Source organism: Staurois parvus, unplaced genomic scaffold, assembly GCF_062004578.1.
Source record: "Staurois parvus isolate SC_StPar_1 unplaced genomic scaffold, SC_StPar_1.0 ptg001201l, whole genome shotgun sequence".
Classification (NCBI taxonomy): domain Eukaryota; kingdom Metazoa; phylum Chordata; class Amphibia; order Anura; family Ranidae; genus Staurois; species Staurois parvus.
In genome coordinates, this window is record NW_028318997.1 from 51959 (window position 1) to 76825 (window position 24867).

The following is a 24867-nucleotide window of genomic DNA, read 5'->3' on the forward strand; positions in this document are numbered from 1 at the left end:
GTGCAATAGGGGGACTCTGATGGGATCGCTGTGCAATAGGGGGGCTCTGATGGGATCGCTGTGCAATAGGGGGACTCTGATGGGGTCGCTGTGCAATAGGGGGACTCTGATGGGGTCGCTGTTCAATAGGGGGACTCTGATGGGGTCGCTGTGCTATAGGGGGACTCTGATGGGATTAGTATGCTATAGGGGGACTCTGATGGGATCAGTATGCTATAGGGGGACTCTGATGGGGTCACTGCCTTAACGAGGACTGTGACATTGCTCAGGGTGAACCTGCTCTCATCTGTGAAAAGCACAGGGTGCCAGTGGTGGACCCGCCAGTTCTGGTGTTCCATGGCAACTGCCAATCCAGCTCTATGGTGCCGGGCAGTGAGCACAGGGCCCACTAGAGGACGTCGGGCCCTCAGGCCACCCTCATGAAGTCTGTTTCTGATTGTTTGGTCAGAGACATTCACACCAGTGGCCTGCTGGAGGTCATTTTGTAGGGCTCTAGCAGGGCTCATCCTGTTCCTCCTTGTACAAAGGACCTTCTACAGCCCTGTCCAGCTCTCCTAGAGGAACTGCCTGTCTCCTGGAATCTCCTCCATGCTCTTGAGACTGTGCTGGGAGACACAGCAAACCTTCTGGCAATTGTATGTATTGATGTGCCATCCTGGAGGAGTTGGACTGCCTGTGCAACCTCTGTAGGGTCCAGGTATGGCCTCATACTACCAGTAGTGACACTGACCCTAGCCAAATGCAAAGCTAGTGAGAGAAAAGATGAGTAGGGAAAAATGTCAGTGGCCTCCACCTGATAAGCCATTCCTGTTTTGGGGGTCGTCTCATTCTTGCCCATCTAGTGCACCTGTTAATTTCATTAACACCAAAGCAGCTGAAACTGATTAACAACCCCCTCTGCTACTTACCTGACCAGATCCATATCCCAGGAGGTTCATTGACTTGATGCCAGACTCTGATTACAAAGTCTTCCTTTCATTTTTTGAGCCGTGTGTAATATTCAAAAGTGTGTAACAAAATTCATAGAACACATATTTGATTTTTTTCCATCACTAATATATCCTCCACATATGATTTGTATAGCACGTTTCTCTCTGGGGACTCGAAAGGCTTAGTTATCAAGGCAGCCTTCTTGGAGATTACGTTGGCCGGGAATTGAACCCGGGTCAGCTGCTGGAAAAGCAGCTATGCTCACCACTGCACCACCAACGCAAGGTATGTTTTTGAAGTGTGGGAGGAAACCCTGGGAGAACATGCAAACTCCATGCAGGTAGTGTCCTGGTCAGGGTTTGAGCCCAGGACCCTTGTGCTGCAAAGCAGAAAAGGCTGAAGGTTTTTTTTTTTTTTTTTTTTTTTTTTTTTACCCGAATGTATTTTCTGCATAAGATAAACCCCCCCCCCCTTATACTTACCTGAACCTGATCTGGATCCATGACTGTGCCCAAGAGCAGAGGCTCTCTTGGCTCTCTCTCCCCTCACAGCAAGGGAGACAGCAGCAGGGGCCATTGGGTCCTTCTGCCAATCATAGCCAGTAAGCAGAGGGTGGGGGTCTGATCCACAGTCCTTGTGTCAATGGATACACATAGGGTATCAGGATTGGGATGCCCACAGTTAACATGGTGGCGCCAGGGGTTGAAGACCGGTGAAGAACTGGTTCGGGTGAGGATGGCGCGGGATCCTTGGACAGGTAAGTGTCCTGTTTTTGTTTTTTTTTTTAAAGTCAGCAGCTACAGTATTTGTAGGTTTTGCCTTTACATTTTTATGTGTTCCTAGGGGGAAGAAGCGCTTTACGCCTCTGTGCTATGTAGCATCTGTTCTATAAGGCCCACCCCCTCTGAGCAGGAGACATCAGTTATGTCCACTCAAAGCGCTTGGGAGGTGAAGTAGCCATCTTGGATGGAATGAATTGAGCCTAATTACCTTTTTTTAAATTGTAATTTTTTTTTTCACTTTTTTTTTTTTTTGGGGGGGGGTCTTTGGTGAGATATCAGGGGTCTAAAGAGAGCTCTGATGTCTCATTTTAGGGATAGAGAAAAGGACTGGGGTCATAGATTCCCCAATCCCTCTCTCTACAGCCTCAGCTGCACTGGAGATGAATGAATAGGAAGCCCTGTGAGCCTGTTGATTTACTGTACTGATCACTCCCTGTGCTCATTATGGCAGGTAAGTACGATATATGTAGCACCCCCACCCCCTTCCCTCCACTCTTCATCTGAAGAACCCCTGTTCCCTGTAGCAACGGGGGGGGGGGGGGGTGTTAGGGGGAAGGAGGGGGAGGAAATGGAAACCGGCAGCACTGCAGGGGGAGGGAGAGAGAGCACATTGCATGGCAGGGGGCACACAGCAGGGGCCCTATTAAAGCATAGGTACCTATGGGCATTATTATTTTTATTTTAAGGAGCCTGCAAAGCATTGCACCCGCGATCAGCAGAAGACGGGTGCTATGTCCAGCTCCTGCAGACTCTCAGGATAGCTGCGTGCTTGTACCTCGTACAGGCAGACGGTTACCTGAGAGCAGGAAGATCAATGGATTTTGAAGACGCTCATAAGCACTCTTGCAGCTCATTGAAAATGACAGACTGTCAGATGCAATGGCTGCTGGTACTTGTAGGCTTTCATTCAAAGGAAACTGTAAATGAATGTTGTGGCTGTGTGGGCGTAGCCCCTCAGGGTTGCACTGTGTTCAAACAGTGACAGCGGCTGAAGGGGGGAGATTGAGGAGAGGTGGGAAAAGAGGGTAGAATGGAAGAGAGGAGAGGAAGGGTGAAAAGGGGGTAGAGGGGAGAGCAGAGGGGAGAAGAAGGGATTGAAGAATTGAGGAAAAGATCCTTGTGTGGGAGGAAACCCACGCATACACAAGGACTCCCTGGGGACTCCAAAATCTTAGTAAGCAAGGCAGCCATGTTTGAGATTGCGTTGGCCCGGAATTGAGCCTTGGTCAGCTGCTGGAAAAGCAGCTATGCTCACCACTGCACCCCCAACGCAAGGTATGTCTTTGTAGTGTGGGAGGAAAGCCACGGATGCACAGGGAGAACATGCAAACTCCATGCAGGCAGTGCCTTGGTCAGGTTTTGAACCAAGGACCCATTTCTGCAAGGCGGAAGTGCTAACCACCAAGCTGTGCTGCCCATATGTAGCCTCTCTTCTCGAAGGCCCGCCCCCGCTGAGCAGGGTACATCGGTTATGATCAGTAGAGCTTAGAGGTGATGACTTCAGCTCTACATTATCACGTGGATGGGTTTGTTGACACGGTCCATCTTATTTCCCGCAGGAGTTGTCCTCTCTGTAAACGTGAAGAACTCTCCGCCTGTAATGTTGGTCTGTGGAAGAGCGATGTAAATAAAATTTGGTGCTCATGCCTATCGATTGGTGAGCGTCTCTGTGATGGCACTGCAAGATGAGGCAAAATGCGTTGCAGTGGTGTGTAGGTGGTGTGGGCTGCAGTGAAGTATGTGTGGCCGTGCTTTTTTTCCAGCGCAGCGTAGTCAGCTTGCACCGGCCAATAGAACTTTATGAAATGTTACTGTGTGGCATTTTAATAAAGTTCTTTAAAAACAAAAAAGTGGACAGTGTGATGCGCAGGGATCGCACATCAGCACTACCTGCACACGTTTGTTGCTTATGCCTAACGATGGAGAACATCTCATTGGTGCCTCTAACCCAAACCCTCATCCTTGGACAACGTCACAAAGCACACCAGTGGTGGTAAGAGGACTCATTCCTCCAGCAGAAAAGGCCTGGACCTGCAGCTGTCACAAGCCTTGGGCCTCTAATCCCTCAGACCTGTAGACAGGTCCTACTGAACATCTTGAAGGGACGCTCCTACTTTCCAAAGTGGGGGGACATCTGTTGACCTTTGTGGACACCTGGTCAGCAAGTATCTTGGACACTGGGGTAAGAGAAGTGGTGTCCAGGGGCTACAAGCTAGGGTTCTGCTCTCTGCCTCCTAACCACCCCCCCACTTCATGTCGTCCAGCCTGCCAGAGTCTCCGCACTGACTTGCGGTCCTCCATGCTGCTCCTGCAGATCTGTTGATGCAAGGAGTGATCGCCAATATACCGATGGTAGAAAGGTTTCCGGGTTTTTTCTCTAAACTTTTCATTGTTCTAAAACCAAAAGGAGGCTATAGGCTGAATTCACACGGGGGATTGGGGGGCATTCAGCGGATTCCAGCGGCAGGGATCACAGCTGCGGCTGTTCGCATGTATCCGCACATCCAGGGGTCACCTGTGGTTAGGGATGGATGAGCGACCCTGGACGCAAAAAGATCCAGGATGGACATCTGTCCCTAACCGCAGGTGACCAATGGATGTGCAGATACATGGGAAGAGCCACGGCCCCGCAGCCTGTCATTGCTTTGTACAGACTTTCCACCCACCGCTGTTCACATACGCCTGTGATCCCAGCCGCAGGAATCTGCTGTACGCCCCTAATTCCCTGAGTGAATGTAGCCTTAAAGCAGTATTAACCTCTTCATGCCGGCCGAACGCAAATGTGTGGCTTCCCGGCGTCTGGGCCTAGACCCTGAGCGGCCGCACATTTGCGTTCTATTAAAAAAGGACATATGTGCCGAGAGCGCGCGCTCCCAGCACACATGTCAGGTACTCACAGAAAGGTCCCAATCTCCTCTTTCAATCGGGTCCTTTCCCGATCATTTGACTGCCGTGACGGGTCGTCACAGCGGTCACATGACCCTAAGCCCTGCCTCCCGGCTTCTGAAACTCTTAAAGGGTCGGGAGGTGTCGGCGTGAAGGGGTTCAATTCTACTAATGTGCCCTCAGGAGGTTTATGCCATAATGTTCTGGTTTGCGCAGCATTCTAGAACATTATGACAGACTGAGGACTTGTTCACACATGCTTTGCTCTCTGAAGAGCGATCCAAGTTCAGATCAGTCTTCAGGAAGCATTTGACATTCAGTGGGGAGGCATTGTGACACCTGCTTTAACCCTTTGAATCCTGCACTAGCATGCCACAACCACATGCATTGCACGTGGATGCAGAACACTTGCAGAGTGGTCCCATTCACTTGAATGTGTGGCGTTCCGTAGCCATTATACCTCGTCTCTTTCAGTGAATGGGACCGCTATGCAAGTGCCCTGCAACCACGTGCAATGCCCATGGTGTCAGTGCACTAGTGCGGGGTTCAAGGGGTTAAAACTGTAGGTGGGGGAATGCCTCCTTGCTGCCTGTCAAATGCTCTCTGAAGAGTGATCTGAACACGGAACAAGCTAGTGTGAACGAGCTCCTGAGGGAAATATGTGGGATACTAAAAAAATAAACATCTATACTCACCTAAGTGGCTGCAGCATCGGTCCGATGTTGCAGCTGTCCCCCCGCCGGCTCTGACACCCTGCTCACATAGGGTGCGACTTGGCATGCGATTTGCATGCTATGCGACTTGCAAATCTCATGCCAAGCCGCACCCTACGGTCCGCAATTACAGCGGTCATATCGGTGCGGCTCCGACCACGCCAGAACTGCACCAATATGACCGCTGTAATTGCACTACTTTTGGTGTGATTTGCATAGACATCTGTGTCAGATCTCTTGCAAATCGCACCTGAAGTAGGCATCTCACCCGACTTTGAAATGGTGCGACTTCACTGTAAGTCGCACGATTTCAAAGTCAGGCTTGATGTGACTGGGTTGTAAGCCCGAGAACTGAGCAAACACACGACCGGTGATCGTTCAGTTCTCGGGTCCACTCTGAGCAGAGAGGGGTGACTGTTAGTCACCGGTCTCTGAATCTGGGTGCATCCCGACAGAATTGTCAGGATACATCCAGAGACTGAAGCTGCTCTGTGACATCAGTCGACAGCAGACATTAGGCCATTGTCGGCTGATTGTGGGTCATAGGAGAGCACAAGTACGTGCGCTCCTGTGACCCAAAAGAGAAGTATGGCCAAAAGAGATTTGACCGCATTTCTCTTTTAAAGGGTTCAGATCTAATCTGGGGCGGATGCATCTTTTTGGTTTTAGAACAATGAAAAGGTTGGATTAAAAACCCAGAAAACTTTCTAATGTTGGTACAATAGCGATAACTCCTTGAGCCAACAGATCTGCAGGAGCAGCATAGAGGACTGCTAGTCTGTACAGAGACCCCTACAGGTTGGATGACATGAAGTGGGGGGATGGTTAGGGGGCAGAGAGCAGAACTCTAGCTTGTAGCCCATGGACACCACGTCTCTTACCCAAGTGTCCGAGATACATGCTAACCGAGTGTCTGCAAAGGTCAACAGATGTCCCCCCCACTCTGGAAAGTGGGGACATCCCTTCAAGATGTTCAGTAGGACCTGTCTACAGGATTGGGGGATTAGAGGCCCAAGGCTTGTGACAGCTTAAGGTCCAGGCCTTTTCTGCTGAAGAAGTGAGAACTCTTACCACCACTGACGTACTTTGTGAAGTTGTCTGAGGGTCAGGGTTTGGGTTGGAGGTCCCGAAGAGATGTTCTCCATCGATAGGCATGAGCAACAAACGTGTGCCTTGCAGTGCTGATTCGCCGATCCTTACGCATCACACTTTTCGCTTTTTAGGAACTTTATTAAAATGTCACACAGTAACATTTCATAAAGTTCTATCGGCCAGTGCGAGGTGACTGCTGCACTGGAAAAAAGGGTGGCCAGGCATACTTTACTTCAGCGCACACCGCCTACGCAACACTGCAACGCAATTTACCTTCTCTTGCAGTGCGGGTGCAGTGGGACTGCACTGGAATAGCCACTCAGCGCAGTCCTACCGTATCTGGTATGAATGGACCCTAAAGCTGGCCAGAGATGGATGGAGGCTGAAATTAGATCCATCTATGACTGTCCCAGTTCATGAGAAGCCAGCTGTACTTTATTTCAGTGCAGTGGCCCACACAGCACCACAATGCAGCGGTGTCAACCCGCCACGCTGGGGAGAGAGAATTTTGCCTTGTCCTGCAGTGGGGTGCGGTGGGACGCAGTCCCTTCGTGTAGCACTGTTCACTTTTTAAACAAACTTTGTTTAAATGTCACGCAGTGACATTTCATAAAGTTTTATTGGCCAGCGGGAGGTGACTGTGCTGCGTTGGAAAAAAGCTTGGCCAGCCATACTTTATTTCAGTGCACACCGCCCGCACAGCACTGCAATGCATTGGTGTGTACCAGCCACACCGGAGACAAGGCAAAGAGATGTTCTCCATCAAAAGGCAGGCATCTATTTGATGAGAGTGCTGGCCCTTGAACGACGCCGAAAGTTCTTGAGGCCCCTGAGTGGGCTGTTCTTCGTGTTACCACTCGTTGGTAGGGTGATGATCACCTGGACCCTGGCAGGCGACTTGGTGGCACCTTTTCGGCTTGAGTGGTGAACTCTCTATGTAGGCATCCCTAGCACCTAGCACTTTATGGCAGGATTGTTGTCTTGGGTGGGGTATCCTGTACATAAACATGTTTGGGACCCTTTCGAAGTGTGATGTTGGGTCTGGAACGATACCGAAAAGCATTGCGTCGCCTGAGCTTTCTGGTATTCTTCGGTAAAGGACTTGGTGGAAGGATGTTAATAATTATATCTTTGACGGCGGATGTGGGAATTTCCTAAAAAAAAAACAAAACAAAAAAGATGATCAGTAATTTTATTTAAACCTCGTAACAAAAGGACATCACCTAAACCGAGGAATGCTAGAAGATTTCCGGCCCGATTATTACTGAGAATTGTGTCCCTGGCCAAAGGTTTGGGGGAGGGGTGGGTAAAATGTTGCATGCAGCATTCGGGTCCAGCGAGATGCAACACAGAAATCAACAAAGGTGGACCTGCCTCTACCCAATGTCCAACTGTGGGCACTTAAGGAGTCAATATGTCTTGACAGGCATTGGCACCTCTGTACAGGCTCCTATAGTGCATACTGTACCCAGTTGGAATTATTCAAATTTGGCATACTGCAGAGCAACTCTAGGCAAACGGATTGCTGTGTCAACGAAGCGTTCCGAAGACAGCTCTATGCCGCCCCCCCCCATGGTAACCATCAAATGTTAAGGTGGACCTCTGCCCCATACTGAAGTATTTAATCCTAAATTGATTCCAATACAATATGGCCGAGTCAAATCTATTATAACAAACTGGCAAACCGGCAACAAGATCAATACATTTAGTAGATTAAAAGATGAATTTTGCTTCTGTTAGGCTCCATTCACAAAGCTCCTACACCAGGATAGGGATCATTATATTAAAAAAAAAAAGTGCCAGGTATTTCCAGCTGATTCCAGTGCAATGTGAAAACAACAGGTACATGACTATAGATCATTCTCCTTGTGTGTAAGTTTTGTGAATTGGGTGTAAAGTATCAAAATAATGAAACATGTCTTACCTTCTGATAAGTCCTAGGCTTGTGTGGGTACTGATAGGACAGCACTTCACGGACGATGTTATCCATGATTCCTCTACTGCGTTCCTCCATTGTTGGTGGAGTGTAGTCATCAAATGAAGCCTCAAGTGATGAAAACGATGGATCCTCAAGTGACGAAACCGATGAAACCTCAAATGCGGATATCCACTCCTTAAGTTCTGACAACGATAATTCTTCAACTGCCGGGGACAAATACTCAATTAACGCCATCTCATCCTCAACTGACGCTACCAAATCCCGAAGTGATGATACATCGATTTCGTCACTTGAGGATTCAGTGTTGTGACCACGCATTGTTTCACTGCTGTGATCACTCGGTTCAGTCATGTTGGTATTTGGTGGTGGGAAGATTAGGTCCAGCACCCGGTTAATCACCATCAGCAGCATTACAAGCAATGATATGAGCAGCCCCTCCAGCATGAAGAGAACAAACTGAAAGGATTCTGACCAGCAATATTCTGCATCAATATTTGCTGTTTCTCTGACAGAATCGTCCACTTGCTGCTCTGTTGATTTGATGTTCAACTGCTTCACCGAGTTGTGGATCTCCTGGGGGGGGTCATCTTCCATTTCTCTGACCTTTTCCTCCACTTGCTGCTCCGGTGACTTGGTATCCTCTTCCTTCACGGGCATGTGAATCTCTGGGGGCTCTTGGTGGACATTTTGCTTTCCTAACCATTGGAGGAATGTACTAAAAATCCATAAAATCCCCCCTGGCCCCTCCGTTGTATTCAAATGGATCTCTGGGGGGTCATTTTCCCTTTCTCTGTCCAAATCATCCACTCTCTGCTCCGGTGAGTTGCTGCTCTCCTCCTTCACCGGCTTGTGGATCTCAGGGGGATCATCTTCGATTTCTCTGACCTTTTCCTCCTCTTGCAGCTCCGGTGTCTTGGTAATCTCTTCCTTCACCAGCATGTGGATCTCTGGTGGCTCTTGGCTGACATGTTGCTTTAATAACCATTGGAAGAATTTGTTAAAAATCCATAGAATCCCCCCTGGCCCCTCCGTTGTATTCGCGTGGCTCTCTGGGGGATCCCTTTCTCTGTCCAAATCATCCACTTTGTGCTCCGCTGACTTCACATGCTCTTCCTTCACCGGCTTGTGGATCTCTGGGGGGTCATCTTCCATTTCTCTGACCTCTTTCTCCACTTGCTGCTCCGGTGACTTGGTGTTCTCTTCCTTCACCAGCATGTGAATCTCTGGGGGCTCTTGGCTGACATGTTGCTTTAATAACCATTGGAAGAATTTGTTAAAAATCCATAGAATCCCCCCTGGCCTCTCCGTTGTATTCGCGTGGCTCTCTGGGGGATCCTTTTCCCTTTCTCTGTCCAAATCGTCCACTTTGTGCTCCGCTGACTTCACATGCTCTTCCTTCACTGGCTTGTGGATCTCTGGGGGGTCATCTTCCATTTCTCTGACCTCTTTCTCCACTTGCTGCTCCGGTGACTTGGTGTTCTCTTCCTCCACCAGCATGTGAATCTCTGGGGGCTCTTGGCGAACATTTTGCCTTCCTAACCATTGGAAGAATGTATTAAAAATCCATAGAATCCCCCCTGGCCTCTCCGTGGTATTTACGTGGATCTCTGGGGGGTAATTTTCCTTTTCTCTATCCATATCATTCACTCGCTGCTCCGGTGACTTGCTGCTCTCCTCCTTCACCGGCCTATGGATCTCTGGGGGGTCATCTTCCATTTCTCTGACCGATTCCTCAACTTGCAGCTCCGGTGACTTGGTGTTCTCTTCCTTCACCGGCATGTGAATCTCTGGGGGCTCTTGGCTGACATTTTGCTTTCTGAACCATTGGAGGAATGTATTAAAAATCCATAAAATCCCCCCTGGCCCCTCTGTTGCATTCAAATGGATCTCTGGGGGGTCATTTTCCCTTTCTCTGTCCAAATCGTCCACTCTCTGCTCCGGTGAGTTGCTGCTCTCCTCCTTCACCGGCTTGTGGATCTCGGGGGGATCATCTTCCATTTCTCTGGCCTTTTCCTCCACTTGCTCCTCCATTGACTTGATGTTGTCTTTCATCACTGGAATGTGGATTTCTGGGGCCTCTTGGATGACATTTTGCTTTCCTAACCACGGGAAGATTGTATTAAAAATCCATAGAATCCCCCCAGGCTCCCCCATTGTGTTCCCATTCTCCTCCTCTATCATATGGATCTCTGGGGGGTCATTTTTCGTTTCGCTTACTAATTCTTCCACTTGCTGCACCTTTCCATCGATGTTCTCATTCAGGTGTATCGGGATCTCTGAAGAGTGGTCGGGGACGTATCTTTTTCTTCCAAATGTAAACAGCAGGGTAAGAAACACGGTGAGGACCTGCTGGCTCATTTTTATATAGGTGGCAAACTGAGTCTTGTAATAGAATGAGATCTTATCAGGAGCTTTTCAAAATGCGTCTGACTCTGAAAAGAAGAAACTCAAACTGAGAGCCTCTGCACTGCTGCGCGGAAAGGTCAAATCTGGTCATGTGATCACAGTGAGAGAGAGAGAGGGCGAGCGAGAGAGAGAGGGGAAGGGCGAGCGAGAGAGAGAGAGAGGGGAAGGGCAAGAGAGAGGGGAAGGGCAAGAGAGAGGGGAAGGGCGAGCGAGAGAGAGGGGAAGGGCGAGCGAGAGTGTTTACAAAAACAACAAATCTTAAAGGGCCAGCAACACATTCTTGGAATCACTGGGTTATTTTGGTTATATAATGAGTTCTTGAAGTGAGTAGAGGAAGGCGCCTCCTATTATTATATACATTTATATTACCATCAGCAGAGCTGGATAGGATCCTATTCATTCCTTATAATGACATCCTATAGAACTCAGCACTATATATGGAATATCTGGAATATTTCCTATTGGATGCAATAAAGATGATCAGATCTAGGAGAATGTTGTATACAGAGCAGAGGATTGTTCATCTATTTTATTTCATTTTATTTATTTATTTTTTTTACTTTTAAAACTTTTAAATACTTGTAATGTTCATTGTGAACACTGCAGCCTATTATTTCATCTCTCCATGTGCAGATTTCACACTAGAGGGCTGTCTGTGTACGGACTACATGTCCCAGCATGCCCTGCTTTCTCCATAGACCTCTATGGCGGATTCTCTGGATGGACTACATGTTCCAGCATGCCCCGCTTTCTCTATAGACCTCTATGGCGGATTCTCTGGATGGACTACATGTCCCAGCATGCCCTGCTTTCTCCATAGACCTCTATGGCGGATTCTCTGGATGGACTACATGTCCCAGCATGCCCCGCTTTCTCCATAGACCTCTATGGCGGATTCTCTGGATGGACTACATGTCCCAGCATGCCCCGCTTTCTCTATAGACCTCTATGGCGGATTCTCTGGATGGACTACATGTCCCAGCATGCCCCGCTCTCCCCATAGACTTCTATGGAGGATTCTCGGTGTGGACTACATGTCCCAGCATGCCCCGCTCTCCCCATACACCTCTAAGGAGGACTGTGTATGGACCACACTCTCCCCATAGAACTCTATGGAGGATTCGCTGTATCCTCTCCGGTGGGTCGTCAGTTGGGGTCACACTAATGCCGACTCCAAAATTAGTGCAATAAATTCCTGTAGTTTATAAAATACAGGTGATAAATCGGGTCTAGCCATCAACAAAGATGGCGCCGGGAGAACGATGACATCACTTCCTTTCCGGGACACTTCCTCTAAACAAAGGAATGGAGGTGGCTGGGAGCGGATATCCAATCATGGCTCAGCAAGGAGGAGGGCACTTAAACGAGATCAGAGTGAGGGGCGGGGCTAACATCTCCCATCGGGCTTCTGAAGAACTACTAGTCCCAGCATTACCTCATGTCCCAGCCGGGCCCAGGAGGAGGAGGAGTCCCCGGATGCTGTGTGGTGGAGGGGAATTCTGCATTCCCGGACCTGACAAATGTCTCTCATTTCTGTCCACACAAGTAGAGCTTCTCTTGGAGGTATTTTATCAGCCCGGGGGGGTTGTTTTTTTTTATGTAAACGAATAAAGACCGAAAATTTTGAAAAATTATACATTTCCTACTTTGTGTTATCTTTTTTTTTTTCTGAGACATATAGAGATTTCTTTTGGTGGTATTTAATTGCCGCTGGGTTGTTTTATTTTTGCTAAAGAAACTAAAAAAGACTGAAAATTAAAAAAAAATATATATATATATATTAATTTCTGCAATAAAACATTTCCAATAAAAAAAGAAAATCAAATTTCTTCATAAATTTAAAGCCAAAAATGTATTCTGCGCCGTGCCTTTGGTTAAAAAACAAAACAAAAAATCCCAATAAATGTATATTGATCAGTTTGTGGGAAAGTTGTGGCGTCTGCAACCCTCGTGATCTGGACAGGAATTTAGTTTTTTCAATAGTAATGGCGGCGATCAGCGATTTAAAGGAAACCCGTCATATTATCAGTACAGGGAGCCATTAGGATGTCATTTGTCTTCAGTGGATCTTCGTTACACCTGGATCATCTTTACTATGTAACCTGTATCTACACCTTCAAGTGGTTGTAAACCCTTCCATACACCCAGCCCAGTGACCGGCCTCAGGAGATACTCAGAGATGAAACAAATCCTCCTACGTAACTCTGATGAGGGGGACTCTGATGGGGTCACTGTGCTATAGGGGGACTCTGGTATAATGGGGTCACTGTGCTATAGGGGGACTCTGGTATAATGGGGTCACTGTGCTATAGCGGGGACTCTGGTATAATGGGGCACTGCTATAAGGGGACTCTGGTAAAATGGGGTCACTGTGCTATAGGGGGACTCTGATGGGGTCACTGTGCTATAGAGGGATTCTGATGGGGTCACTGCTATAGGGGGACTCAGATGGGGTCACTGTGCTATAGGGGGATTCAGATGGGGTCACTGTGCTATAGGGGGACTCAGATGGGGTCACTGTGCTATAGGGGGACTCAGATGGGGTCACTGTGCTATAGGGGGACTCAGATGGGGTCACTGTGCTATAGGGGGACTCAGATGGGGTCACTGTGCTATAGGGGGACTCTGATGGGGTCACTGTGCTATAGGGGGATTCTGATGGGGTCACTGTGCTATAGGGGGACTCTGATGGGGTCACTGTGCTATAGGGGGACTCTGATAGGATCGCTGTACAATAGGGGGACTCTGATGGGGTCGCTGTACAATAGGGGGACTCTGATAGGATCGCTGTACAATAGGGGGACTCTGATAGGATCGCTGTGCTATAGGGGGACTCTGATAGGATCGCTGTGCTATAGGGGGACTCTGATAGGATCGCTGTGCTATAGCGGAACTCTGATGGGGTCACTGTGCTATAGGGGGACTCTGATGGGATCAGTATGCTATAGGGGGACTCTGATGGGATCAGTATGTTATAGGGGGACTCTGATGGGATCAGTATGTTATAGGGGGACTCTGATGGGGTCACTGACTTAACGAGGACTGTGACATTGCTCAGGGTGAACTTGTTCTCATCTGTGAAAAGCACAGGGCGCCAGTGGCGGACCTGCCATTCTGGGGTTCAATGGTGAATGCCAATCCAGCTCTATGGTGCCGGGCAGTGAGCACAGGGGCCACTAGAGGACGTCGGGCCCTCAGGCCACCCTCATGAAGTCTGTTTCTGATTGTTTGGTCAGAGACATTCACACCAGTGGCCTGCTGGAGGTCATTTTGTAGGGCTCTGGCAGGGCTCATCCTGTTCCTCCTTGCACAAAGGAGCAGATACCGGTCCTGCTGATGGGTTAAGGACCTTCTATGGCCCTGTCCAGCTCTCCTAGAGGAACTGCCTGTCTCCTGGAATCTCCTCCATGCTCTTGTCTCCTGGAATCTCCTCCATGCTCTTGAGACTGTGCTGGGAGACACAGCAAACCTTCTGGCAATGTATTGATGTGCCATCCTGGAGGAGTTGGACTGCCTGTGAAACCTCTGTAGGGTCCAGGTATGGCCTCATGCTACCAGTAGTGACACTGACCCTGGGCAAATGCAAAACTAGTGAAAAACAGAAAAGATGAATAGGGAAAATAATGTCAGTGGCCTCCACCTGTAAAAGCATTCTTGTCTTGGGGGTCACCTCATTATTGAAACTGATTACCATCCCCCTCTGCTACTTACCTGACCAGATCAATATCCCAGGAGTTTCATTGACTTGATGCCAGACTCTGATTACAAAGTCTTCCTTTAATTTTTTTGAGCCGTGTGTATGTGTATGCGGTTCTCCACACTCCATGTATGTATCTATGTATGTATGTATGTATGTATGTATGTGTGCGCGCGCGCATGCACACATTTTTTTGTCTCAGAATAGGCGCAGGAACTACCCCTTCTTAGTCTCCCCTTGTCCCCTACCGTCCCTTGATTCTACCCCCTACCCACTTCCCTGTACCGCTACTTTCAGAGTATAGAGAACGAAGTATCATTTTGTGGTGCTAAATAATCTGTATGGAATTTAATAACAAGAAAAGCAGTAAATAGATCCCCTGCAGTCAACAATAGATTTCCCCACCAGCCACAATAGACCCCCGCCCCAGCAATAATTAATCCCCCACACAATAAACTCCCCCAGCAACAATGGACCCCACTCCAGCAATCATAGATCCCCTGCAGCAACAAAAGGCCCCAGAAACCATAGACCCCGCTCTAACAACAATAGATCCCTAACGTAACAATAGACCCCCCCCCCCTATATACACACACACAATAACAATGGACCAGCCTCAACAAAATACCACCCCCAGCAACAAAAAATATATCCTAGCAACATTAGACCTCAGCAGCCAGCGTCAATAGACCCCCAAGCAGCCAGCAACCCTTCCCTGCTGGTAGACCCCCTATCAGCAACATAAGACCCCCCCCAGCAACAATAGATCCCCCACCAGCAACAATATTCACTCATACAAAAACAGATGCCCACCAGTGACAATAAGTCTTCCAGCAGCCAGCAAACCAGTCTCCTGCACTCCTCACACCCCTTGCCATTACATAGATTCAGTACTGGAGGTGCCAGAACTGCGTTCCTCCACATTCCTGCTAAAAGAAGCCATGTATGTGTGTGTATATATATATATATTTATATTTTTTTTCCCCCTGCTTACCTGATGCGATGTTCTTTACAGGAAAGATATTCATACATCCAGTGTTGTCGCTCTGAGATCCTATTGTCTTCTCCTGAGGCGTAATAGGGAGGCTCTTCCAGGTTCAGCCACCTCCTCCCATTGTCGTGCCACTGGGCCCATCTCTTCCTGCTTTGGTGAATGGAATTGAGTGTAGTGCTAGCGGTATTTACAGGTGACGTAGAGGCACTGGGGGCACCTAGGCAAATTACGGAAGGTGGGGGGTGGGCCAAGACCTTTTTTTTTAGAACAAAAACAAAAAGACCGATACCTGTGTAGTGCAGGAGGAGGCAAGATAGAGGAGGAAAGTATTCTGAAAGGTTGAGGATCCTCTTTAAACCAAAAAAAGTTGACTTCAATAAGATCATTCCAAATGTATCTTTATTGTCAAATTTTGGTATTACATTTGGAGATGAAAGATTTACATCATGTTTCCCATCATGTTTCCAAGAAATTCACACAAGTTAAACATTTCGTTTTTAATTTTGAGGCAATAAAAACACGAATCGTAGAATGAAAAACAAACACATGAAAAACAAAGAGCAATGTACTATTACAGAGATCATAGGAAGGTGAACGCTTCAAGAAGTGCCAGAAAAATGTAAAATTGATGGTGTTTTGGAGCATGGTGGAGAGAAGTAAGACCAAGAATTATTTATTTTTTTCTCTGGTCATTGGAAATGACTGGGCAATATTTATTTGATCTCACAGAGGCTCTTAGAGTTGTAAGTCCCACAGGGTCATTCACAGCCATTCATAGTTTGTAGAACTGGGATAGAAATGTACGAACTTTCCATATATTTTGACAGAGTGAATGCCCTACAGCAGGGGCGGACTGACCATTCGAGCACTCCGGTACTGACCGAGGGCCCGGGGTCAGTATAGGGCCCCATGAGATGCCCCTGGTACCTTTCATTGGCTTTTTCGGGTGTGGGCGAGGACACGGGCCCCACAATCCCCTATTGCCCGGGGGCCCCATGAGTTGTCAGTCCACCCTTGCCCTACAGCGTTTTTTTTTTTTGTTTTTTTTTTTTTGGATGGGCTTAAATCGGAACCACTTTCCTCTCAATACAAGTCAATGGAATTGCAAGAGCAGCTTGGGTGGTGAAGGTCAAGAAGGAGGCCAGAAGAACTTGTGAAGGAACTGAGGAGCATCTCATACTGATCTCAAATGCATCTCAAATCCCAATCTCCACAAACCCTAGCAACAGAGGACGCTAGCTGCCTGCATCCTAGCAACAGAGGACACTAGGTTCCCAGCAATGAGGGATATTAGCTTACAATAACCACATGCATCCTAGCAACAGAGGACGCTAGCTGCCTGCATCCTAGCAACAGAGGACACTAGGTTCCCAGCAATGAGGGATATTAGCTTACAATAACCACATGCATCCTAACCACAGAAGACGCTAGGCAGCAATAGCTGCCTGCATCCTAGCAACAGAGGACGCTAGGTTCCCAGCAATGAGGGATGTTGGCTTACAATGACCGCATGCGTCCTAACCACAGAAAACGCTAGGCAGCAATAGCTGCCTGCATCCTAGCAATGGAGGATGCTAGACCACAATAGCCACCTGCATGTTGGCAATCAAGGGCACTATATGTCCATAGCTACCTGCATCCTAGCAATGAAGGCGGCTAAGCATCAATTGTCACCTGCATCCTTACAAGGATGGAAGATATGTAGAAACAGCCGCCAGTGTACTAGTAGCAACTAATGGGCTGTACGCTTGTAGGCATATGAAGGTTGCATGCCTATTGTATGTTACATGCATACAGAGCACATTTTACACAGGATCTTGCTACCAGATTTTGCCACAGCGTACTAGTAGCCGTATTTTTACATGGCCATGTGCATGTACCTTTTATGGTACATTTTACTTGCTATCTTATGTGGCTTGGTATAGGATGGTGACAGGGTCTCCTTAACTCCTGGGGCCCTCCTACACAAGACCTTAGTGAACTCACAGGAACATGGGGATAATGAAAGTCTAAAATACGTGTCAGAAGTATGCAAAGAAAACCAAAATGAGCAGATTTTTAACTAGAACTATTAAAAATAAATAAAATTCACTTTACCTATCTACCGGAAAATTTATTTGACCTATCTAGGAGTTACTAATATGTCAGTGTGTCACCGGGAATTTCTATCTGCTAAACCAGTGTTTCTCAACCTCTTGAGACCAGGGCTCAGCAAATTCTTCCAAAACTCCCATGCCCCAACAGTAAAGGAGAAAGTTGATACACGCACAATAAAATTATGTGAATGCAAAACATTTATTAAAATGCCAGGATACTTTGGATGTGGCTGGGTGTCACTGAAGGGGGAAGAGGGCTGTGGAGTGGGTGAGAGAACTCTGCAACAGAATTGGTGGCTTTGCAGGGGAAAGGGTTTCTGGAGGGGACTGGGGAGCACTGTGGGAGGTTGAGGGGGCATGGTGGGACACTTTTGGGGCACTATGGAGGGCTAGAAGCTCTGCAGCAGGCTGGGGGCTACCATGGGAGTCCAAATAGCACTGTAGGATGTTGGGGGCTCTTGTGAGCCTGGGAGCACTGTGGTTCATTCTGAAAGATTGAGAGGCACTATGGATGGGTGGAGGCTCTGCAGCAGGCTATAGGGATTTCAGGGGTCTCTGGTTCTATATAGAACGTTAGGGGGCACTATGGAGGGCGGGATTCTCTGCAGTAGACTGGGGGGGGCTCTCAATGGGCCTAGGGGCACTGTGGGCTACTATAGAAGGTTGGGGGGTACTATGCAGCAGGCTATAAGGCTCTTAGGGGGCCTGGGGCTTTGTGGTTCAATATAGAAGGTTGGGGGGCACTATGGAGGGTGGGAGGCTCTACAGGTGGCTGGAGGGCTCTCAGTGGGCCTAAGGGCACTGTGGGCTACTATAGAAGGTTCGGGGGTACTATGGAGTGCGGGAGGCTCTGCAGCAGGCTATAAGGCTCTTAGTGGGCCTGGGGCTTTGTGGTTCAATATAGAAGGTTGGGGGGCACTCTGGAGGGTGGGAGGCTCTACAGGTGGCTGGAGGGCTCTCAGTGGGCCTAAGGGCACTGTGGGCTACTGCAGGAGGTTGAGGTTTACTATAGAGAGCTGGAAGCTCTGCCGCAGGCTGTAGGGCTCTCAGGGGGCCTGGGGGCTCTGTGGTTCAATATAAAAGGTTGAGAGTCCTATGGAAGGCTGGAGGCCCTGCAGCAGGCTGGGGGGCACTGTGGAGCTGGAGGGCTCTCAGTGGGCCTAAGGGCACTGTGGGCTACTGCAGGAGGTTGAGGTTTACTATGGAGAGCAGGAAGCTCTGCCGCAGGCTATAGGGCTCTCAGGGGGCCTTGGGGCTCTGTGGTTCAATATAAAAGGTTGAGAGTCCTATGGAAGGCTGGAGGCCCTGCAGCAGGCTGGGGGGCACTGTGGAGCTGGAGAGCTCTCAGTGGGCCTAAGGGCACTGTGGGCTACTGCAGGAGGTTGAGGTTTACTATGGAGAGCAGGAAGCTCTGCCGCAGGTTATAGGGCTCTCAGGGGGCCTTGGGGCTCTGTGGTTCAATATAAAAGGTTGAGAGTCCTATGGAAGGCTGGAGGCCCTGCAGCAGGCTGAGGGGCACTGTGGAGCTGGAGGGCTCTCAGTGGGCCTAAGGGCACTGTGGGCTACTATAGGAGGTTAAGGGGTACTATGGAGAGTGGGGGGCTTTGTGGAGCTGGAGGGCTCTCAGGGGGCACTGTGGGCCACAATATTAGTTTGGGGGACACTATGGGAGGTTAAGGGATGTGTAGGTGTGGCTGGAGGCCTGAGAGAGGGAAGGCCACAGCCTGGCAGTGGGACATGGCCCGGTGGTTGAGAACCACTGTACTACACTACTCCAGCAGCTTTGTACGTAGTGCATACACCGTCCTCTCCTGGTGTAGTTTGTACTGTACAGGTGTAAAGGACAACATAGAAAACTAGACTGTAAATACAAATAGCAGTGCCGAAGATTTCCAATCATGACAAACACTTGCATGGCTCTCATAAGAGCACTTGTCATCCCTTTTACAAAAATACTACGCTGAAACCTTTCATTTCTACAAGAACGCACAAAGTGCAGTCTGATCCGGTATATCTAGCACAACATGATTCTAACGGGGATAGAAAATTAAATCTGCGTACACAAATACCGCATAAAAAATATTTTACAATTTTTACAAAACAGACCAGACCGGGCAGCGCGTGACATCACACAGTGCGTAGACAAATTGCTGGTGTACATAAATGCAGTCCATAGAGGCAACTAAGATCACCCCCACGATGCTCAACACTCCCATTACATTGCTTTAGTGTATGAACCGATCCTTGGACCAGTAATGTTGTTTAAAGAGGTCCTGTCACCAGTACAAAAAATGACAGATAATCAAAAAAATGCGGGGTCCGGGGAGAGAGGATATAGTGAATGCAGGGTCCGGAGAGACCAGATATAGTGAATGCAGGGTCCGGAGAGACCAGATATAGTGAATGCAGGGTCCGGGGAGAGCAGATATAGTGAATGCAGGGTCTGGGGAGAGCGGATATAGTGAATGCGGGGTCCGGGGAGAGCGGATATAGTGAATGCGGGGTCCGGGGAGAGTGGATATAGTGAATGCGGGGTCCGGGGAGAGCGGATATAGTGAATGCAGGGTCCGGAGAGACCAGATATAGTGAATGCAGGGTCCGGGGAGAGCAGATATAGTGAATGCAGGGTCTGGGGAGAGCGGATATAGTGAATGCGGGGTCCGGGGAGAGCGGATATAGTGAATGCGGGGTCCGGGGAGAGTGGATATAGTGAATGCGGGGTCCGGGGAGACCAGATATAGTGAATGCAGGGTCCGGGGAGAGCGGATATAGTGAATGCGGGGTCCGGGGAGAGCGGATATAGTGAAGGCGGGGACCAGAGAGACCGGATATAGTGAATGCGGGGACCGGGGAGAGCGGATATAGTGAATGTGGGGTCCGGGGAGAGCCGATATAGGGAATGCAGGGTCTGGGGAGAGCGGATATAGGGAATGCAGGGTCCGGGGAGAGCGGATATAGCGAATGCGGGGTCCGGGGAGAGCGGATATAGCGAATGCGGGGTCCGGGGAGAGCGGATATAGCGAATGCGGGGTCCGGGGAGAGCGGATATAGCGAAGGCGGGGTCCGGGGAGAGCGGATATAGTGAAGGCGGGGACCGGGGAGAGCAGATATAGTGAATGCGGGGTCCGGGGAGAGCGGATATAGCGAATGCGGGGTCCGGGGAGAGCGGATATAGCGAAGGCGGGGTCCGGGGAGAGCGGATATAGTGAAGGCGGGGACCGGGGAGAGCAGATATAGTGAATGCAGGGTCCGGGGAGAGCGGATATAGTGAATGCGGGGTCCGGGGAGAGCGGATATAGTGAATGCGGGGTCTGGGGAGAGCGGATATAGTGAATGCGGGGACCGCGGATATAGTGAATGCGGGGACAGCGGATATAGTGAATGCGGGGTCCGGGGAGAGCCGATATAGTGAATGCAGGGTCCAGGGAGAGCGGATATAGTGAATGCGGGGTCCGGGGAGAGCGGATATAGTGAATGCGGGGTCCGGGGAGAGCGGATATAGTGACTGCGGGGTCCGGGGAGAGCGGATATAGTGAATGCTGGGTCCGGGGAGAGCGGAAATAGTGAATGCGGGGTCCGGGGAGAGCGGATATAGTGAATGCGGGGTCCGGGGAGAGCGGATATAGTGAATGCGGGGTCCGGGGAGAGCGGATATAGTGAATGCGGGGTCCGGGGAGAGCGGATATAGTGAATGCGGGGTCCGGGGAGAGCGGATATAGTGAATGCGGGGTCCGGGGAGAGCGGATATAGTGAATGCGGGGTCCGGGGAGAGCGGATATAGTGAATGCGGGGTCCGGGGAGAGCGGATATAGTGAATGCGGGGTCCGGGGAGAGCGGATATAGTGAATGCGGGGTCCGGGGAGAGCGGATATAGTGAATGCGGGGTCCGGGGAGAGCGGATATAGTGAATGCGGGGTCCGGGGAGAGCGGAAATAGTGAATGCAGGGTCCGGGGAGAGCGGAAATAGTGAATGCAGGGTCCGGGGAGAGCGGATATAGTGAATGCAGGGTCCGGGGAGAGCGGATATAGTGAATGCAGGGTTCGGGGGTTTAGTAACACTGAATTTTGTGTTCACTTGCAATGGGATTTGAATTTGCTAGGAAATGCGACTACCCTGCCTAGCACAGTCCCCGTCTTCCTTACACAACGTAGCCCTCTCCTCTTCTGACAGTGTGTAATTATGGTCTGTGCTGGTACAGCTCTTATGCCCCTCCCTTTCCCTCTCTACATAACCCTTTTTTTTTTTTTTTGTAGCTGCCAGGAGGGGAGCGAAGGGGGTTCTATAGAGCAGCCTTTTTTTTCAACCTTTCTGCTCAAGAGGAAGATTTGTAATTTTCAGGCCTTGAGGAAACCCTTCTGAAATCAGTTTGTTGGAGATCGGTGGGATAAATTCCCCTTATGCCATGGTGGTCAGAATGCCTCCCTTATAGACCGCTATAAAGACCATTGGTGTCATGCAGTTGGCTCTGTCAACTGGCATAGGGTTCAGATTTCTGCAAGCATCATCAAATGGGAGGCCAAGCAGCCACAGCTCCAGGAACCCCTAGCAAACTCTGGAGGAACCTTAGGGTTCCATGGACCCTGGTTGAGAAAGGATGCTTAAAGGTGTGACTTGAGTGAGACTGCTGGAACGGCTGACATCACATCAAAGATGGCGGAGTCCAGCAGCAGTATCAGACATCCAAAAAGCCCTGAGACTGCTGCTGTGGGTGCCACCATCTTGGATGTGATGTCAGAAGCCCCAGCAGACTCAGAGCTCTGTTTAGTGACACCCTATAGTATTCCGCTCCATTATGTAGGGAGGTCAGGAGTGGAGTGTAAATAAGCATTTCCAATTCTTGCTATTTCTGTGCTTTTTTTTAATTTTTTAGCTTGGTGACAGGGTCTCTTTAAGCCATGTTAGTAAAAGCTGACCATTGTAAGCATGCCTGTCGATGTATCCGTAAACTGCCACTTTGGCCTCTTACAGGAAGTGCAAAAAAACCCAAAGCTAATTTCAGGTCCTTGCCAAAGCATTTCCTGTTATAGGGTGACAACGCTCTGTCCCCATTACTCATTTTTTCTCCTGTGTTGTCACCCTGTCACATGGGTTTTCAATGGAGATTACAAGAGGGCCCCACCATGCTCATTGCACAGGCATGTTCTGCTGTTGTCACCATGCAGCCATCACCAAGGTGCATGTGGAAAGAATGTTGTTTGAAAAGGCCGCAGGAGATCGGCAGCACTGAAATGTAACAAAATGATGGAAGAAGAGGAAAACAAATATTTTTTTTAAATAGACCATTGTTTATGATACATATAGCAACTTAGGGGTTTGTTTGCAACTAAAAAAAAATTTGATGAGGACTGGTTTAGTATTTGAACAGCCATTGTGAATACTGCGTCCTCTACCCATATGGAAGAAAAATATATTTTAAAAATACTCTTCCCAAATATATTGACATATATTTGAAATGCTACTATTACAAAATATATGAAAAATATTTAAAAAAAAATACATTTCAAATATACGGTTTCTTTAAAAATACAAATCTACATTTTTGGAATGCATTTCCAAATATATGTAAAAATATGTTAAAATTACTTTATGTTAAAAAAAATCTGAAGAATATATTTAAAATAAAAATATTTTTTAAAAAATATATTTTTTAAATATATTCTTCAAATTTTTTTTTTAACATGTAAAAAAGTTATTTTAACATATATTACAAAATATATGAAAAATACTTAAAAAAATACATTTCAAATATACTGTGTTTTTTAAAAATACAAATCTACATTTTTGGAATGCATTTACAAATATATGTAAACGTATATGTCAAAATTACTTTTTTATATGTGGAAAGAATATATTTAAAATAAAAATATTTTTAAAAATATATATTTTTTTAAATATATTCTTCAGATTTTTTTTTACATGTAAAAATGTCATTTTAACATATATTTTTACATATATTTGTAAATGCATTCCAAAAATGTAGATTTGTATTTTTAAAGACACACTGAAAAATATTTTAAAAAAATAAATTTCAAATATACGGTGTGTCTTTAAAAATACATTTTTGGAATGCATTTACAAATATATGTAAAAATATATATTAAAATGACTTTTTTACATGTTAAAAAAAAAAAATCTGAAGAATATATTAAAACAAAAATATATATTTTAAAATATTTTTATTCCAAATATAATATTCTTTCCACATATAAAAAAGTTATTTTAACATATACGTTTACATATATTTGTAAATTCATTCCAAAAATGTAGATTTGGATTTTTAAAAAACAGTGTTTTTTTAAAGTATTTTTCATATATTTTGTAATAAAAACGCATTTCAACATACAGTGTGTGTGTGTATATATATATATGTGTGTGTGTACATATGTGTGTGTGTGCATATATATATACAGTTGCAAGAAAAAGTATGTGAACCCCTTGGGATTATGTGGAGTTTTGCATGAATTGGGGATAAAATGTGCTCTGAACGTCATCTAAGTCACAATAGAAGAACACAGTCTGCTGAACATAATACTACACAAACATTACATGTTGCCATGGATTCATTGCACATAACATGTAAACATTCACAGTGCAGGGAGGAAAAAGTATGTGAACCTTTGGACTTAATAACTGGTTGACCCTCCTTTGGCGGCAATAACCTCAACCAAACATTTCCTGTAGTTGCAGATCAGACCTGCACAACGATCTGGAGTCATTTTGGACCACTCCTCTTCACAAAACTGTTTCAGTGTAGCAATATTCTTGGGATGTCTGGTGTGAATCGCTCTCTTAAGGTCATGCCACAGCATTTCAATGGGGTTGAGGTCAGGACTCTGACTGGGCCACTCCAGAAGGCGTATTCTGTGCTGTTGCAGCCATTGTTTTGTTGGATTACTTGTATGCTTTGGGTCATTGTCCTGTTGCCTCACCCATCCTCTGCGGAGCTTCAGTTGGCGGACAGATGGTCGTACGTTTTCCTGCAAAATGTCTTGATAAACTCTGGAATTCATTTACCCATCAATGACAACAATCCGTCCAGGCCCTGAGGCAGCAAAGCAGCCCCAAACCATGATGCTCCCTCCGCCATGTTTCACAGTGGGGATGAGGTTTTGATGTTGGTGTGCTGTGCCTTTTTTTCTCCACACATACAGTAGTGTTGTGTGTTCTTCCCAAACAACTCAATCTTGGTTTCATCTGTCCACAGTATATTTTGCCAGTAGTGCTGTGGAACATCCAGGTGCTCTTTTCTTCAAACGTGCTGCAATATTCTTTTTGGACAGCAATGGCTTCCTCCGTGGTGTCCTCCCATGCACTCCATTCTTGTTTAATGT

At 47.6% G+C, this 24867-nt stretch overlaps 1 long non-coding RNA gene and 1 other non-coding gene across 2 annotated transcripts in view; one reads left to right on the forward strand and one right to left on the reverse strand.

The window, feature by feature from the left end:
* LOC149438238 (uncharacterized) overlaps positions 1–24867 on the forward strand; it is a 56921-nt gene that overhangs the window by 573 nt on the left and 31481 nt on the right. The gene's annotated exons all lie outside the window — the stretch shown is intronic.
* Positions 1141–1212, reverse strand: TRNAE-UUC (transfer RNA glutamic acid (anticodon UUC)). Its single transcript has one exon. It is a non-coding gene; the product is annotated as a tRNA-Glu (tRNA).